Below are 7,611 nucleotides of genomic sequence, written 5' to 3' on the forward strand. Positions count from 1 at the left end.
AGGCCTGATAGATGTAGACGTCATAGATAAATGGTTAAATCTGTAGGAAGGATATTTTTCAGTTCATGAATTTTCCAGTCAGGAAAAGATTACTTTTGAACTTCTCAAAGCCGCCCCACAAGTCAAGGACTGGTGGGAAACCTACTGTGAACAAAAGGACGAGAGTGAACCATCACTGTTTTCAATCGCACCCACTTGGGATTCTTTTCGAGACGCCATCAAGGAACAATATTACCCTATCGGGAGCTATGAAGATAAATACATAAAGTGGACTACACTATGGTAGGGAAGGGACCAAGATGTGTTGAAGTTCACAAATATTTTCCATACCCTTCGAACGAAGCTGGGTATCAAGGATACTGAGCGGCATTTGGTTATCAAGTACCGCGGTTGTCTACACAAGTACATCCATGACGAGATGGAGTTCCTAAACATTTCCTCGCTTGGCACGACGTACCGGTACATTGTCAAGATTGAGAAGAAGTTTAAACAGAAGAAGCGATACTTTGGATATGCGAATCCAAAGAAAGGAAAAGGTGCCCCCAAACCACAGAACAAAGGACCAAGCCAAGGTGGGGCTACCCAAGACAGCCCGCTGAATCTGCAAACAAAGAACAACACCATGAAGACAAAGAAGGACGTGGGAAAATGGTGTGAGTTCCATAAGAGCTCCACTCACAATACAAGTGAGTTTCAGGCTAAGTAGTCACTGGTGGTTGAGCTGAAGGCTTCTGAATTAGACTCATGTTCTGACTCTGAATCAGAACCCGATAAGAACTGACAAAGGGAAGCAAATCATTGATGCGAAGCCCAGTGCCACTGTGGCCACCACCAAGATCCAGAATATTGAGCCTGAAGATCTAGAGGAGGGGGAACACCTCTTCCACTAACAGATGTGGGTGAAGGGTTCACCGTTGTAGTTCATTGTCAATAGCGGGAGCCAAAAGAATCTCATTTCAACAGAGGTCGTGAAGTGGCTAGGCCTAAAGACTACAACACATCCATAGTCGTACAACATTAGGTGGCTTCACCAAGGACGAGATTTTTGTGTCAGCCAAAGTGCCACCTTCCCTACAACATCAAGCCCTTCACGGATGAGGTACTGTGTGATGTTTCTCATCTTGAAGTTTATGATCTATTGTTAGGACAACCATACTTGTGGAAGGGACATGCTGTATATGGTTCTAGACCTCGCTCTGTGATTATTACCTTGGCCAACAAGTTGTACAGGATATCGAAGGTAACCCTGCCTATCGCCATCTCTTTGATCACTACAAAGAAATGTAGTAAGATCATTTTCCAGACTAGGAAAATTGTTTTCCTTATGATTTTCCCTCAGGGAAAGAATAAGGTTGTGGCCATGACTTCCAGGCAGAGCTCCTCTACACAGTAGCAGCATATGGACAAGGTTGTGGAGGAGTACAAGGATATTTTTGCCTCGCCTACAGGGGTACCTTTGCACTGTCAGGTCAAGCAATCCATCGATCTAACCCTGGGCACACCGCTACCCAATGGGTCGATCTATCGGCGCTCTGTTATGGAGAATGATGAGATCAGGAGGTATATTCAGGAACTATTGTAGAAAGGGCACATCAAGCCATGCTCATCACCCTATGGGAGCCCGATTGTATTGGTACAAAAGAAGGATGGGACCTGGAGGCTCTGTATTGACTACCAGGTATTGAACAAGATCATTGTCCAGAATAGGTACCTAATCCCGCAGATTGATGACCTTCTTGACCATCTCAAGGGGGCCAAATATTTTAGCAAGATTGAATTGAAGTCAGGTTATCACTAGGTGCATATCGAACCCTCCAATGTGTGGAAAACTGCCTTCAAATCCAAGGAGGGCCTTTTTGAATGGTTGGTCATATCGTTCGGCTTGATGAACACCCCTGCAACCTTCAGGAGACTGATGGAAAACATATTGCGACCCTTCACCAATGCATTGGTGGTGGTGTATTTAACAGACATGTTGATCTTCATCCAGAGTTGGGACGAGCACCGCCACCATATTCGATAGGTCCTTCAAACCCTGCGACAACACAAGCTATGTGCTAACTTGGAGAAATGCACCTTGGCCTGACCCAGGTTCAATATCCGAGGTACATAATTGATGAGCAGGGTGTACATGTGGACCCATCCAAGATACAAGCCATTTGGGATTGGTCAGCTCCAACCACTCTAATAGAACTCCACAACTTTTGAGGTCTTTCCAACTTCTACCATAGGTTCTTGTTGGGGTTCTCTCATATCACTTGGCCTTTAAGTCAAGTCACTAAGGGTGGAGCAAAAGAAAAGTTTTTTTTGGTCTGAAACCCAACATCAAGTGTTCTCCAAGTTGAAGAATCACCTCTGTTCTGCACCAGTGCTCACATTACCAGACTTGCAATAACCATTTGATATTGAGACATATGCCTCTAACTATGTTATTGGTGCGGTTATTACTCAACATGGGCATCTGGTGGATTACCATAGTGAGACACTTTAAGACACAGTTTGAAAGTACCCCACGTACGATAAAGAAATTTATTCCATTGTGCAGGCCTGTCGTCAATGGAAGCATTACATTATGGGGAAGGAAACATTCATCCACACAAACCATCGACCTCTATAGTTCATACAGACACAAGGGAAGTTGCAAAACGTCGCCATTAGAAATGGTCCACCTACCTGCAACAATTCCATTTGAACATTAAGTATAAGAAGGGCAACACCAATACTATCGCTGATTGCCTTAGCCGACCACCGGTCATGGCGCTGATCATTGTGCTCGACTCTTGTGGGCACGAGGCATCGGGGTGGCTTCATCTTTACAAGAGCGATCTGGAATTCGGCAGCACATACCAGACACTCCTGGAAGGGAAGCAAGTTCCAAATTTCCACCTTCACGATGCACTGTTATGCCACCTGGGACACATCTATGTTCCTTCAAGCGAGCGTGCCAAGATTATTTTGGAGGCACACTATAGTTGGGTCGCTCAACAGTTCAGAGTAGAGAAAATAGTGGCAGTATTGCAAAAGTATTTTTATTGGCCAAAACTTCATCAAGATGTTGGGAAGTACATTAGATCCTACATCGCCTGTGCCATTTCCAAACCAACCATCAAGAAGCAAGGCATGTATACTCCTCTAGCTATTCCTATTCGACCTTGGGAATCTGTCTCCATGGATTACATGTCGGGCCTTTCTTCTACTAAGCACGACAATGAATGCATTTTCGTGGTCATCGACAAATTCTCTAAGATGGCCATCATGGCGGCCTGTAAGAAGAGTATCACAGCAGAGGCCACCGCTAAGATTTTTTTTGAGCTAGTGTGGGTACACTTTGGAATCCCACAATCCATTGTCTCAGATCGGGATAACAAATTCTTGAGTGGATTTGGTCAAGTCTTTGCTTGATGCTAGATACAAAACTTACTAAGTCCACGACTTTCCATCCCCAAACTGATGGCCAAATAGAGGTTGTTAACCAGATGATCGTACACATTCTATGCTTGTACAACTTGAAGCATCCATGCACATGGGATGAAATCCTCCCCTATGTCTAGCACAGCTACAAAAAATCTCTCCATAGCTCAACAAGCCACAACTCCTTTCAGGTAGGCCTGGGATTTCAGCCATTATGTTCCATTGATGTGGCCATACCATTTGCAGCTACTCAGGTAGATTCGACTCATGTCCAACCCGAAGTCTATGATAGAGACTGGAAAAACAACTGAGCCGACGGATTTGGGACTGAGCCAGATGATGCTAGCGCTGGGGGCAGGCGGGCTTTGACAGGCTTTATCACGCTACGCCGGCTTCTTCGACTGGAACTTGAACGGGCTGTGATGCTGCTGACTCTTATGCTGCTATAGACTCAAAGCCCTCTTCATTTATATCCCGGAAATAGAAAGCTATACGGCCGCGAACTACTAATACACGGGGGAGTACAGGTTTTGTTCGCCTCACCCTGGCAAATCTATTGATTGGATCTAATGGATGGCAGTGAAGCTCCTGGCTCGTATGCTACCTTCCGACAAGGCTAACAACTTCATTGAGCGCATTCAATACATCCACCAGTAGGTCCATGATATATTTGACACAACCAATGCTAAGTACAAGCATTTCCATGATCAGCATTGGGTGCCACGCAAGTTCCAGGTGGGCGACAAAGTTTGGCTACATTTGCAGAAGGAGCGCCTCATTAGACCCCACTGTAACCTTCGTCCACTCCGATATGGGCCATACACCATCACCAAGGTTGTAGGGGACAATGCCTTCGAGCTTAGCATTCCATCGTTCCTTGATCTGCACCCAGTGTTCAATGTAGACCACTTTCAGCCATACTTTCCACCATTGCTAGACACATCTGACATTGTAGAACAACTCACACCAACAAAGCTAAACCCAGACTGCATGGAATAGGCCACCACTGATCAGATCATGGACACACAGATCAAGAACAATCGCCAACAGAATATCCATCTATATCGGGTTGTAAAAGCTGGCCAACTCCTTCACTAAGACAAGTGGCTCACTAGGGACCAAGTTTAGCAGAAGTTTCCCCATCTTATGGAGGCACTCAATGCAATGGGGACCATTGCTTCCTAAGGGGGGAGGAATGATCCAGGTGGATATTGGTGGCCACCCTCCTATTCCACTTGGAACCCTAACACTGTCTCTTTCAATTTTTCAGTTTCCTTAATTGTAGCACAATTTACTATTTTTGGCAGTTTTCAGGTCGTGAACTTCTGGAGCCATTTTGAGGCCCAACGACATTTTTATGGAAAACAGAGAGACTGAAAATGTACTAAACTAGCTTTCTAGTTTTTTTGGCCTCCTCCTTGAGATCTTGGAAATGAGGTATTATGATAGCCAAACGGAGATTGTATGCCAAAGTTACAATCCCGGGAAGTTGAAGTACCAATTTACCGAAACAGGGCCCACGGTTTTGGCACTTCATCTCCTAGGGTTAGGTTTTTCAATGTTTAGGGTTTTCCATTGTTTCTCAATAATAAATAGGCCTTTGAGCCTCATTGTAACACAGTTCAGAGGCATGTAGCCGCCACATCTCTTCTCAGAGATAAGCTACCATCGCCCAAGCTATCTTATTTCCATTCTGTTTGTAAGCATAGTTCAATATTTTTCTATTAATGAAAGGAAGTTTTTTTTTTATGCATCTCTGTATTTATGATTATATATGTAATTTGTTGTGTTCCTGTTTAAGTTCGGATTAAGCATGATCCTTGTTATCATAAGCCCACAACTTATCTTTAAGATTAACAATATTTTTCAAAGAAAGATCAAGTTTTGTTCTAAGATCAAAAATTTCTTCTAACCTGTCTTATTTTGAATCAACAACTCCATCTATCATTTTGGACACATTGTTAGATATAGGATTACCTGGTAGATCCCTCTTTGGGATTTCTTCATGGATTTCTTGTATCTTATCCCATACTTGCTTTGTAGATGTATAATGCATAACCTTATTTAATGTTGAATCATATATGCTACAAAAGATATTACTCAAAGCCTTACTGTTCTTTTGCACTTCCTTGTCTGATGGAGGAAACTTGGTGTAACCATTGCACACTAGATGCCAGACATCGAGATTCATTAGATTATACTTCATCTTTTCTTTCCATTGTTGATAATTATCTTTGCTTAGCATAGGCACATCTGCATTGTCCATTGATTCTAACTTCCCTTGATCTGCTACTTCAAGAGGCATCATTTTTTAATATGTTTTCTCTTTAGAGTGCTTACTTTCACTTTTACCCATAAGTGCGAGCTCAGTGGTTTCACTATCATCATCACTATCATTATTGCATAGACAAGGAAATGGATCACATTTTGAACAAAATCCCATACCTGATGATGCTTCGTCTTCTTCATTCTTGATCAATAGAAAGGAGGTTGCTCCCAAACTTGATTATTTACTGACATTTGTAACTGTCACTGCATCTAATATATTCTTGTCAAAGTTTTCATTAAAAGTACCCTTTTATTCTAGGCCATCAATCTCATTACTACTTTTATCTTCAAATTCCATAAGTAAGTGACAATCGTGATCAAAGTCACCTATTTCACCATTTGAAAGACCATCACTATCTTCATGTGTATAAAAACTTCTCTTGTTTTCAAACTTCTTCCTATTTATTTTTGCATCTTCTTTTCATTTCTCCTGATTTTCTCTATAGGGACACTTAGCAGTGCAATGACCAATTCTACCACAATTAAAACATTTGAAAGGAATATTACCTCTGAATCTTCCGTTACCCACTTGGACTTTCTTTACAAAATTTTCCTCTTCTTCTTCTGATACATAACCTGATTATTCCTTTTCTTTTCCTTTTGCAGTAGCTTTGAAGGCTACGTCTCTCATGTATGAAGGACCACCTTTACTCATCTCAAATGTTGTGAATATTCCATGGAGTTGATCAAGTGTGAGAATTTTCAGATCTTGCATTTCTTCAATAACAAATACTTTGGAATCGAACTTCGGAGTGAGAGATTTCAATTTTTTTCAACAATAGTAGCATCTTTTATTTCTTCACTAAGATTTCTCATGAAATTGAAAATTTCATCAACTCTAAGAAAAAATGTTGCAATGATTTCATCATCATGCATTTTCAATGTCTCATACTATAAAAAGAATGTTTGAAGTTTAACACTTTTTACCTTGGTGTTTCCCTAATAACTTTGGATAATCTTATCCCACATTCCCTTTGCTTTGTTCAGTTGCATTGCCTTCACAAACTCGGACTCTGCCAGGCTTCCCAAGATGGCATTTACATCTTTTACATTTGTTTCATATTGTTTTGTTCCTGTAGTATTTGAAGGAATATAGGCTGGATATTGATATTCATTTTCAACGATTTCCCCTACATCAGCTCCTAGTTCCTGCAAGTATGCTCTCATCCTAACTTTCCAAAAGAATAAGTTAGTTCCATGAAATATAGGAGGTCTAATAGAAAATACTCCTTCATGACTACTCATCTTGACGATCTCCTTCAAGCGATCAAGCTTCTGCCGAAGGATCTACTCTGATACCAATTGTTGGGAAAAATATTTCGGGGGGGGGGACAATATTTTCAAACCAATAAAATTTTCAATTTCATATCATGTTTTTTGTATGCGACTTTACTAAAGGGAACCCGCGTGTGTACACGACTGTTATTCATACAACTAGCGTATATCCACTAAAACATATTTTTCAGTTAATTCATCTTTTGTTTATCTTAAGATAGTGCATCAATATTATTCAACATTATATAAATAGTAACCATGTGCAGTAAGAACAAAAAAAACATCACACATAATTAACACACATGCAGACCAGGATTTAAGGTGGAAACCCAATGTGGTAAAAAACCACCATTGTTTTCATCTTTGTCTTCTTTTTAATACAAATACAAACTTCTTACAATCTTTTACTGACACAAACTCATACCACCACACAGACACCCACTTGCAGAAGGCTACAACCTTCGTTCGTTCTCCAACTCCTATTGGAAGGGAGCTCCAACCCCATGATCTCGTTTACCAGCACCCATTGAAAGGGAGCTCCAACCCCCTTATTTGATTTACCAACCACTAATGGAAGGAAGCTTCAACTTCCTCATT

Source organism: Pinus tabuliformis, chromosome 3_1 (genome assembly GCF_031772625.1).
Source record: "Pinus tabuliformis cultivar Carrire ecotype Pingquan chromosome 3_1, CPIR1, whole genome shotgun sequence".
Classification (NCBI taxonomy): Eukaryota; Viridiplantae; Streptophyta; class Pinopsida; order Pinales; family Pinaceae; genus Pinus; species Pinus tabuliformis.